We start from the raw sequence: 13,320 nt of genomic DNA on the forward strand, positions 1-13,320 counted from the left end.
TTGTTGCTACGAAATCAACAAAATTGTTGTAGAACTGCAAAAAGTGCTATGAAATCTGACCCTAATAAGAATCTTGTTTACAAATTGGGCATTGCCCTTAAGATTTGAACTCCAACACTTGGGAAACTAATGGTTGAACCAATTTAAGTAATTTAACCTATCTTGATCATGATTTCCATCACCTTTAGGTTTCATGCATGAGAATATAAAATTGATAGGAACTTTGGTACTTGTGCATACAACACAAAGTTATAACAAGTTTAAAAAACCTTGGTTGATAATTAAATGATTTTTTGAATTCTCATCATTGTCTTAAATAAATATACAAGTATTCACACTGTCATTTTTGGCACCATTGTTGGGGAGGCACTCAAAAGTATTAGAGGTTATTTTCAAATAAGAAATGATAATGGGAGTAGAAGTGACCAAAGGGAGATAGTTGACCCTTTTAGTAACCTACATCCTAAATGTCTTGTATTTAGAGCATGATAATTCAGTCATCATAGGTAGAAGAAAGAAAAAGTCTATAAAAACCAAGATACGTGGTGCAATAGGAGCCACGTCTGCTAAAATTTTGGCAAATGAGGAAGGAAACCCAGTAAAGGTCACTTTTGTTCAGAATAACATAGTAGGGAAACCACTGAAAGGTGGGATACCAATAGGGGAAGGAATTACATTTAACGAGGAAATAGAAAGCTCTTTGACATCTAACAAAGTTCAAACCCTTGAAACGACAAGAGAGGACAAGATGAGAGATGAAGAAGTAAATGGACCAAGGAAATAAGGCCCTATTACTTTTGAATTTCCTATCCATGATCCCAATGCAATGGTTCAAATGAAGAATATTCATCTCTTTACCCTCCTATATTTCCATGGACTTTGTAAGGAGGAACCTGATACATTTCTTTTTTAGTTTTACGTTCTTTGTCCTAGTTATGACTACTCCACAGATGCACAAAAAATGAATTGTTTCCTACAACTTCGAAATATGCAACTCTATGTTGGTGTATGGGGCTTGGAGGAAACTCAATTCGATTTTGGGATGACATGAAGGGAATATTATCGAAGAAATATCAAGACTATCGTAAAGTATGATATATTAAGGAAGAAATCTTTAGGATGTTCCCAGATGATGATGAGAGTTTGGGGGATTATGTGGAACGATTTAAATATACCCTGTAGAGGATAATGAAAAATTCCCCAGATCCCGACACTTTGTGTATCCTTAATATTAAGGGAATACATGAAGATTGCATTGAATCCTTAAATCTCATGGTTGTAGGTGATGTTTCTCATCTAACTTATGACAATATATGTGAGTTTTGTACACGATATTCCAGAGGAAGTTCGAAGTATAATCGATATCCTTGGGATGTAACTTCTAGGATTAATAAACCTACTAGAACAAGGCTAACTAAATTCAAGCTAGGGAATCTATTAGAAAATTTTAAAATTGATATCCTTAGTACCCTAATCTCCCAATTAGATGCCTTTCAAGAAAAGAGAAAGAAGGAGGAGGTTGATTTAGCCTTATCTATTTCTTGCTCCAAATGTCGCAAGAAGCACCCTCTTCAAGAGTTCCCATTGAATAATATTGAAATATGCAACATCTATGAACATAAGCATTCAACTCGCGAATGTCCCTTTTTTCCCAAGCTTAAGGCTATGTTTAGAGAGGCCAGTGAAGGAATGGAACAAATTTGCTTCGTGGCCAAAAGAAACCCTGGCCCCCTCGATCATCTTGAAACACATCCCCAAATCCATCTCTATATCCTCCTCCAACCTTTGGTTGGTACCCTCCTATGACTTGGACTTGGTGGCCCCCACAAATGCAGTATTGCAGGTGGGCCATAGGCTAGAGAGGACCTTCTTATTATGGGAATATAACACCACAAGCACCACCTCCAAATTATCTGCAATAGATTCAACTACCTTCAAATCAACCTAATCAAACTCAAACTCAACAGAGAACTCAATTTGCATCCCAACCAATTCCTAATACAAACAATAAAGTATCTTAGCCCGCCTACAAATCTAATCTACCCTACTTTCCAACTTATAACTTGTGGACTATGTGAATATTCATCTACATTCTGGGAAGGTACTCCAAAATCAGACTTCTCCTATCACTTAAGATAAAGACAATGAAGACACTTCCCCATAACTGAGATTGTTTCCTTCTAAAGTTCAAGATATAACAATCTATCAACCTCTTGAAAAAGAACCTTCTCCTTACCTTGAGAGATTGAGCTTGGAAAAACCCCTTGTACAACTTGAGTCTGATTTTCTAGGAGAGTTAAAGAATATGTGTGTGAAAATTCCACTACTCCAAGCCATTAAGGATGTCCCTATATATGCAAAATCAATTTAGTAACTATGTTTGAAAAATTTAGGAAGGAAAAAGAATGACCATAAGATAGTCCAAGTCATAGGAAAGTTATCTGACCTAATATCTAGAAAGGTGATTACAACAAAATATGGAGACCCTGGGAGTCATGTTGTGATGCTTAATATTAACAATCTCTAGGCTATAAAAATACTCTAATCGACCTAGGGACATCCATAAATGTAATGACCAAGGAGACTATAGAAAGTCTTGGCTTATTTGGTCTGAGACCAACTCCCATTGTTTTCTAGTTGGCTAATCGATCTACTATCAAGATAGAAGGAGAGGTGGATGAAATAACTGTTTCCATAGACTCATGGGAATATCCGATTGATTTCATAATTCTTCAGCCTAAAGCTAACCTTGGTGGCTATCCATTGATTCTAGGGATACCATGGTTGGTCACAATGGATGCCTACATCAACTGTAGGTTAGGGAACATCACTATTTCATATGGGAACTCCATGAAAACTATTACATTGTATCCACCTACCAAACCTTTATTGGAATTTGAGAATTCTTTATGGTTTGAAGATAGTGATGAAGAACTCACCAAACTTCTCTTGACCCTTAAGCAGGCTGCTATTTTCAAGGAAGATACTAAATATGACTTTATTTGTACCACTTTAACTGACCCTCATGATGACCATCTTTTTCCATATGATCAAATATTAGGGAAACATTTCCAGAAGACATGCTCACCTGCTGAGTTGGTACAACAATTGAATACAATATCCTCATGAAGTACTGATATTGAGAATCAAATAAAGGTTGTCGAAATCTATCCTGGAAAGACTCTTAACATAAATGGCCACTTAGAGCCCTCCCAACAAAAGGAACTGATAGAAGTGCTTCAAAGTAATAGTAGTGCTTTTTCTTGGGACTATACTAATATGAAAAGTATTTATCCTAATCTCTACACTCACCATATTTATCTGAAGGAGGATGTCGACCAGTCAGGAAACCTCAGAGAAGGATGAACCCAATTATAAAGTACATTGTGAAAGAAGAGTTACAAAAAATGTTAAATGCTAACTTTATTTATCCCATTTCTGATAGCAAGTGGGTTTCCCCCTTATTCATTGTCCCCAAGAAGAATGGGAAGTGGTGAATATGCATCGATTATCAAGAGTTAAATAAGGCTAATTTAAAGGATCACTTTCCATTACCCTTCATCGACCAAGTCTTAGATACCTTGGTTGGAAAAAAATTCTCTTTTCTTGACAGATTCAGTGGTTACATTCAAATTCAAGTATCCCCTAAAGACCAGGAGAAGACTACTTTTACTTTCCCATGGGGAACATGTGTGTACCAAGTGCTTCCATTTGGATTGTGTAATTCCCCAACTACCTTCCAATGGGTTTTTCTTGGCATACTTTCTGAGTTAACACATGATAGTATCGAGATCTATATGGACGATTTCACTGTCTACAGAGACACATTCAAAGAAGCCTTAAACAACTTAAAGAAAGTATTTATCCATTGTCAAGAAGAAAATATATCCCTTAGTGATGTAAACTATCTGATGCTCCTTAATTAAGGGATTGTGTTAGGATATCATGCTTCCTCTGAAGGGATTAGAGTGGACCCTGCAAAAATAAAATTCATTCTTAAGCTACCTAGCCCTACCACACAAAAGGATGTCCATAGTCTTTTGGGCTATGTGGGATACTATCAAAGGTTCATACAAAATTTTACCACGATAACTTCTCCCCTCTTTCATCTTTTAACAAAGGTTGCAGAGTTTTCCTGGAATGAGCAATGTCAACAAGATTTTGATACACTTAAATAGAAATTGTCCACCGCTCCCATTCTTCGAGGTCCTAATTGGTCTCCGCCTTTTCACATCCACACTAATGTTTTAGACATGGATATTGGAGTTGTACTGGGACAAAACGAAGAACAAAAGCCATATGCCATTTACTATATCAGTAAAAATCTAACCCTAGATGAGTTAAACTATACAGTTATCGAAAAATAATTCTTTGTTGTAATCCATGCCATTAACAAATTTTGCCACTGCATCATTGGATATCCTATGTTTATGCACATCGATCACTCGACCATCTGATATCTTATGAACAATCCTATCAGTCATGGCAGAGTGACTATATGGTTGCTTCTTCTGCAATAATTTGACATTATCATTACTGATAAACCTAGAAAAGAAAATGTTGTCACTAATTTTCTATCAAGACTTGATAATGAAGATAAATATGATTCTACAAAAGATATTTTTCCAAATGAACACTTGTTCACATTATCTACTAAACTACCTTGGTTCACAGATATTGCTAATTATTTGGATGCAGGGAAACTTCCACAACATTTGTCACCTAGAGAGAAACAAAAGGTCATAAGAGATAGTGCCAAGTACTCTTGGATTCAAGGGTACCCATTTCAAGCTGGGGTTGATCATGTGATTAGGCGATGTGTCTAAGAGGATGAAAGTTATGAAATTTTAAAGGCTTTCGATGATGAGCCTTATGGGGGGAATTTGTAGAGAAAAAGACTGTGGGTAAAATTTTACGACAGGGGTACTACTAGCCTACCATTTTTAGGGACTCCAAGAAATATGTTAGAAGTTGTGATACATGTCAAATGATGGTAAAGACAACATAGTGAGATTAAATGCCACTTCAACCACATAGGATGCTAGAAACATTTGAAAAGTGGCCCATGGATATGTGGGCACAATCAATCCTCCATCAAAGTTGAAATCAGACATCTTAGTATGTACTGATTATGTGACCAAGTGTGTGGAGGTAAAGGATATACCAAGGGAAACTGAACAAGTAATAGTCGACTTCTTGTATGAGGAGATCTTTGCTCGATTTAGCGTACCACGAGAAATTTTCATGGACCAAGGAACTCAATTCACTTCAAATCTTATTCAAAATCTCATCGAGAAATTCAAGATTAAGCATCAGATGTCTACTCCCTACCCTCCACAAGAAAACAGATAAGTCGAAGTTACTAACAAGGTACAAGAAAATATCTTAACCAAAATAATACAACAACACCATAAGGATTGGGTTAAGAAGCTTCCAAAAGCCTTGTGGGATTATAGAATCACTTGGAAAGATACTACGGGTTTCACTCCATATGAGCTTGTGCATGGGAAATAGTTGTTCCCGCTATTGAATTGAAATTTAAAATGTTGAGAATTGCTCTGCAAATAGGGATGAAACTATTTGAAGCACAAAAGCACCAACTAAATTAGCTTAACGAGCTTGATGGGATTCGTTAGGATGCCATACATCAGGAAATTGTTGTACAACAACAATGTGCAAAGTGGCATGATAATTTTATAAAGAAGAAGAAGTTTAAAGAAGGGGATTGGGCTCTTTTTTCGATTCTAGATACAAGAATTTCAAAGGTAAATTATACACTCGATGGTTGGGACCTTATGAAATCGAAACCATGTTTGGTAATGGGTTTGTTTGAATTCGTACTATTGATGAGGCATGGGCATCGTTAATGGAAAATGGACATCAATTGAGGTTGTATCAGAAACCCTAACCTAAGGAAGAATTTATTCAAGGTTTGGTAAAGTAGTGAGATATGAAGGTCATAGAGAAAGTGGATACCCCACTCTTCTCTATAGCTATTTAACTTTTCAGTCTATATGATTTTTTATATAAAAAGAGAAAAAGAGAAAAAAAAAAAGATCTAGCAGTGAAAACTTGGCTTCCAGGCACTAGATGGCATCACAAGGAATGAGAAACTTCTAATTGTAAAAACACTTTTGGTGCAATTGGACGGGCTTCTCACGCGAAACTAGGATTCTGGCTAGTAGATTTCTAAAAAAAAAAAGAAAAAAAGAAAAAAAGAAATATATATATCTATATATATATGATTATTGGCATGATCTTGCCCACGGGGCTTTGGATTGAGGGTGAATGGATGCACTATTAAGGCACTCTTTGTGATAGGTCACTGGTTCAAATCCCCCGTGGGTGCTTACCTACTAAAAAAAAAAGACTATTGGCATGATCTTTTGTGCCACTTGATGTCGATATAATTAATTTTATAGGAAATATATGACCATTTATTATTCAATATTATCCTTCAAAATCAAATCATATAATGAATACAAAGGGCAAAGAAATTATCTATGGCATGCTTATCTTCACAGACCAAGTACTCCTTCACTATTTCTTAGTTTATTTTCTTAACATATATAGGAGCTAATAACATGTAAAGTTACCATGAGCATGCTTGATTATATCTCAAGGATTAATTCCCCTCCTTACTCTACATCATATCCACCTTCTCCTAAAGACATGATCATTGTTTACTCTTTCCCTAATTTCGTTATCCATTTTATGGCCCTAACTACCCTTCTCAATTATTAACCTACTTTATTCTTGACCAACCTATGCCTAACACAGTATCTACCTACACAACACCTTGTCTAACCCACCCAAAGTCGATATAACATCCTATCCTAAGATAAATATGCCTATTTGGCATTACCTTACCATCATTTGAAATCCTATCCTCATCATAAAATGACATAATTACGTGGCATATCATATATGTACCAAAAGTTCACAACAATTAGATCATTCCATAGCCTGTGCCATTTCGTAGCATGAGGCATCATTTCGCAACATGAATCTTCACATGACCGATGGTAGCAGAATCAAGTTATAGTGACACAAACACAACAACCAATAATTCAGAGCAGGAAAATCAGAGATAATTATGCACATTAATAAGGGGGATCATTACAATCTTTGGTTCAAAAATTACTAGGCAGAGTAATAGGGTTATAGTTGACATCAAGTTTGGAAGTAGCATGGTATGAAGACTACATTAAAGAACTTGATAAATAAATTGTAAAAGAATATCAGGATAGGATGGGGGGAACCATAGTGCGAATAGAACTCAATAGTGTGGAACCCATTAGAGCCAACCAGGCTGCATGGGATGTCTTTGTTAGGGTGATCCGAGTTGACTCAACTCCCAAATTTAACCAAGATCTTTTACTTTCGTGATGTGATTAGAATTGCATTTAAAATAGCATAGAGGAACATAAATGCATGATGTAAAGAAAAAGGAACATGACAATCATCATCAAACATAAAACACAAGACATTGATAATGGAGTTCGTCCAGGAGGGACTATGTCTCCAAGCCCCAGTGTCAAGATGGTGTAGGCTACTGCATTAAGTGTTTTCAATAGTGATGATGTACATAAGAGGTGACGTCGTTATCATACAAGGAAAATTCCCTCACACAGGAGTGGCTCCAAGAGATGTTGTGTTGTTGGAACTCTCATTCAAAAAAAGGACTCCTATCAGTATGACATAAACTCATGCATGATGATAATGAGCATCCCACCAACATGGCATAAAAGGAATCGCAATGCAAACATACATGATGACACATGAGTATCCAATTAACATAACAACAAAGGGATCTCAAACAAAACATGATGAATCATGACAACAAGTACATCCCACAGATGATTCCGCATCACATCAAGCAGGAATCATGAAACAAGTAAGAAAACAAGATCCCACATCAAACATCAAACAGGGATTTGCACAACACAATGCATCTCATAGCAAAAAGAAGTACATGAACATACTGCATATACCTCACATCTTGGGGCCATTTGAAGAAAATGATGTCAAACTGCTGCAGTTGTTTGTACCATCAATCTCGCTGCGTTGAATCGCATGGAAATGACTACTCGCACATGAAAGCTGACACCTGCACCCCACTTTGGAAAGTGGCCAAAAAATTAAATGAGCAAATGAAAAATCTGAATACACCATCAAATTTTTGGCGTCAAATAGTGCAAAATCGACTGTCAAATTTCCGAATTCTGAGAAAGTGAGAATTTGGAGCTTAAGGAATATTTTAGATTCCCCCTAGATTCCCTCCTCCGGGGCCTCTGAAAATTTGCTGCTCATATCAAAATTCCAACTGCACCATCAAGTTCGTGTCCCTGAGAGGTGTAAGATCAACATAACATTTGTCCAATTTGGACACTGCAAAAATTTCACCCCCTTGAAAATTTCGCCCAATCATGGTTCCGCCTACCTCTTTTCTGGGCTCATGGTTCCACCTGCAATAAATTAATTAAAAAATCAGCGCCTTGATTTCTATGCACAATCTAGGATCCTCCATCCTCCATGCTGCCATGCCTCCATTTCGTTGTTCTACACCACCGTTCCGTCCTCAAATCCCCGTTCTGCACTAATAAAAAAATGGGTTTATGTATAAAATCGTGAGCGGAAATTCTAAAGAAACCATTGTGCCCTGTTGGCAAATTTGGCAATTTGTTAGTGGAGGGTCAAGGGATCAAATCCCGCCTCCCCACGAAACCTGCATGTAAATGTTTCATTTGGTGCGTTAAGTTTTAATATGGTGCATTTAAGTTTTGGGCGGAGGTTGGTTCATGGGGCTACCCGGTGGGGGCCGGCTCACGTGGGCCAGGCAGGTTCAATCCCCGCCGGCCTCACTTTAATTAACATGCATATGCAATGGAGGTGGTGGGGGTCATGGCCCGCCACCCTTTATATATATATATATATATATAGCCAATTTTTGAATTTCCGAAATTTGACTGTAGGAGACACTTTAATGAGGCCACAATTTCACCCAGAAGTTGGCCGGATTTCGGTGAAATTGTGCCTTCCTTAAGCTTGCCAAGTCACCCGGTCAACCCTAAACTTTGACTGCCTCTAACTTTCGCATACGAGCTCGGTTTGACGAACCGTTTGCACCGCCACGATCAAGATGACAAGGTCTATGCTCTGGTCTTGGTTCGAAAGCATTCTAATCACTTTTATTTTCAATCTTCCATAAGCCTTCTTTGTCCTGTGCGTGTCCTTGGAGCCACCTGAATCAATCCTCCCCACTGAGGAATTTTTGGTCCTCCAAAAGCATGAAAAATAATTTGCAACTTCTCTGTACCTTGTCTGCTTCACAAGTGTCCTAAAGAGGTCTTGCTTCCATCTCCTTCACCTTTGTTCTTTGGAGCCTTAAGCGATGAGCTGACACCTGCAACCTCTGCAACTTGTAGTACATTGTTTTTGCAAATTACATGCTTGTCTTACATGACCAACTAATGACCCAAGCATCCCATACTTGCCACAAGTTTATAACACATACTCAGTGGTTAAGTTTACATCAAAATGGAAACAATACCCCAGCTCTCAAAACAAGGCCAACATATCATTGTTGCTTCAACAAGTGATGGAAAACACATCATCACTGCAACACATGATTTGCAACAGTAACGCCAACCACTATTTTTTTCTTTGACAAGTGAGGGAAACATGACATCACTTTCACAGTTTATCATGCAACACAAAATAAGACCAAACATCATTGTTGCTTAACAAGTGATGGAAACACGTCATCACTTTTACATTTTAAAATGCAACAAATGATTTACAAAAGCACAACCATGACAAGCTAACATATCTAGAAACTATTTTTCACTTATCAAGGTGAATGGGTTGCCTCCTTGTGGTGGTTTTGCTTGTCGAACAACCATTTCATCTGGTTCATGCATTGACACTTTGTCTTTAAGGCGTTGCTCTGGATGGAGCCTCCAACAAGTGGCTCTTTGATGGCCACTTCTGTCAAAATGACTGCAATAGGTCTTCTTCCTCTAGATCTTCTTAACATTTTTCTTTACCTGTTGTTCAAAGGGTCTTTCATGCCTCCTCCTTTTGTGTGTTGCTATTCTTTTCCAACACTTCAAAAATGCATGGTTATGTAATCCACAAAAGGTACATGTTTTTCGATGACATGTTTTACGTTCATCATTAACAACATGATTATAACCGAAATGAACATTCGAATATCGAGAGTGGTTATACCTTTCCTTGCTGCCTCTGGTGTCATTATGGCGATGAGAGCTTGCCTCATCTCTTTCCCTGCAATGAGTACTGCCATGGGATGATGGTGATGCATTCCCATCATTCTATTTCCTCAATGATTTCAACGATGTCTTGGAAGAATCTGACACCTTCGAGCATTCTACTTCAGTGTATCTCAAGCCTGCAAATTGCGGTCTCTGCACAACCTCCAATGGTTGAGTTATGCCTTGGTTATTAACAACAAGTTATTTTTCCTCATTGTGCCTCGTCTTGGTAAGGAGCATCATGTTTGTCCCTGTAATTGGGATCTCCAAATATCCAACACAAATCATAATATGTGAAGACGTAACTGAAACGAAATCAACATATTTTACCTCCTTTGCCGATTTGGAAAGAACTGATGAGGGCTTCTCATCATTTGTTGTTGTTGGTTTGCTAGCTGTCGTGGCACATTCCCCAATTTCCTTTCTGACATACCCAAGTCTTGTCTGACGGGGTAATTCTTCTACTTTGATGGGGTTGACAATGCCTTGGCCATTAATGCCCAAGCCTTTTCCTTCATAACCAATTCTCTTCAACAGTTTGGAGCCAATTCTTGTGGTATGATTTAAAAAAAAAAAAAGTGAAATCATCATCATGACACATACATGAATTCAAAGAATTACTTTTTACCTCACATGGGTCATGCTGCAGCTTTTCCAAGGCCTTGTCCTTAGCTTGCAGCTGTTGTAGAAAACTCTATTTTTCCTCTTTCTCTTCATGTAGAAGCATCTTCAATTCAACGTTCTCTGTTTGAAGATTCTATTTGTTGTGCTTCAGTTCTTCTAGGGCCTCTTCCGTGGCTTGCAACTGAAGTTGCAATCGCTCCTTTTCTTGTCTCTTTTTGTAGAGTTTCATATATTATTTCCACCCTTTTGGAAATTCTTAGCATGGTCTCGTACATCTCTTTTTCATCCTCTGTCACTGCATGTTCCATTGTTCATGCTTGCAATTCACATCCACGCAAAGACTGCTCTAATACCAAACTTGATCCGAGTTGACTCAACTCCCAAATTTAACCAACATCTTTTACTTTCGTGATGTGATTAGAAATGCAATTAAAATAGCTTAGAGGAACATAAATGCATGTTGTAAAGAAGAAGGAACATGACAATCATTAGTAAACATAAAACACAAGATGTTGGTAACGGAATTTGTCCAGGAGGGACTACATCTCCGGGCCCCAATGTCAAGATGGTGTAGGCCGCTGCATTAAGCGTTGTCAACAGTGATGACGTACATAAGAGGTGATGTCGCTATCATACAAGGAAAATGCCCTCACGCGGGAGTGGCTCAAAGAGATGTTCCGTTGCAGGAACTCTCATTCAAAAAAGGACTCCTATCAGTATGACCTAAACTCATGCATGATGATAATGAGCATCCCGCCAACATGGCATAAAAGGAATCTCAATGCAAACATGCATGAAGACACATGAGTATCCCATCAACATAACAACAAAGGGATCTCAAACAAAACATGACAAATCATGACAATAAGTACATACCCCAGATGATTCACATCACATCAAGCATGAATCGTGAAACAAGTAAGAAAACAAGATCCCACATCAAACATCAAACAGGGATCTGCGTAGCACAATGCATCTCAGAGTGAAAAAAAGTACATGAACATATTGCTTATACCTCACATCCTGGGGCCATCTGAAGAAAAATATGTCAAACTACTGCAGTTGGCCTTACCATCAATCTCATGGCATCGAATTGCATGGAAATGACTGCTTGCACATGAAAGCTAACACCTGTACTCAACTTTGGAAAGTGCTCGAAAAATGAAATGAGAAAATGGAAAATTTGAATACACCATCAGATTTGTGGCATCGAATAGTGCAAAATCGACTGTCAAATTTCTGAATTCTGAGAAAGTGAGAATCTGGGGCTTAAGGAATCTTTTAAATTCCCCCTAGATTCCTCAAAGATTCCCTCCTCCGGATCCTATGAAAATATGCTTCTCATATCAAAATTTTGACTACGCGATTAGGTTTGTGTCGTCGAAAGGTATAATATCGACATAAAATTTGTCCAATTTGGACACTACAAAAATTTCACCCTCCTGAAAATTTCGCCCAATCATGGTTCCGCCTGCCTCTTTTTTGGGCTCATGGTTCCACTTACAATAAATTAATTAAAAAATCAGTGCCTTGATTTCCATGCGCACTTTTGGCTCCTCCATCCTCCATGCTACCATGCCTCCGTTCTGTCTTTCTACACCACCGTTCTGTCCTCAAATCCTCGTTCCGCACTGATAAAAAAATGGGTTTATGTATAAAATCGTGGGTGAAGTTTCTAAAGAAATTGTCATGGCCTATTCGAAAATTTGGAAATTTGTTAGTGGGAGGTCGGGGGATCAAGTCTTGCCTCCCCACAAAACCCGCATGTAAGTGTTTTATTTGGCACATTAAGTTTTAATATGGTGCATTTAAGTTTTGGGCAGAGGTTGGTTCAAGGGGCTGCCGGTGGGGGCCGGCTCACGTGGGTCGGGTGGGTTCAATCCCCAGGCCACAATTTCGCTTGGAAGTTGGCCAGAATCCGGTGGTCGAATTTCGGCGAAATTGTGCCTTCCTTAAGCTTGCCAAGTCACCCGGTCAACCCTGAACTTTGACTACCTCTAACTTTCGCATACGAGCTCGGTTTGACGAACCGTTCACACCGCTGCGATTAGGACGACAAGATCTGCGCTCTGGTCTTGGTTCGAAAGCATTCTCATCACATTGATTTTCGAGCTTCCATAAGCCCTCTTTGTCCTGTGTGTGTCCCTGGAGCCACCTGGATCATTGGGCTTAGTGGATTATGTTCTTGGAGAAATTCCAAGGGTTCGAAACTCAAATTTCCTTAGAGTTTGCTAAAAATTTCAACAAAGATAGATCCCTAGTCCAAACGCTCACTATTCCTATAAATGAAGATACATTGGTGGCAAGCATTGGGCTTCCTTTGACTGGCAAGAATTGGTATAAAAATCTCAAAATTAAAAATGAAAGATGGCATCCTTTTGTGGAAGATTTGTCATTGTTACTTGACTTGAGGTAAGGG

Source organism: Pinus tabuliformis, chromosome 7 (assembly GCF_031772625.1).
Source record: "Pinus tabuliformis cultivar Carrire ecotype Pingquan chromosome 7, CPIR1, whole genome shotgun sequence".
NCBI lineage: Eukaryota > Viridiplantae > Streptophyta > Pinopsida > Pinales > Pinaceae > Pinus > Pinus tabuliformis.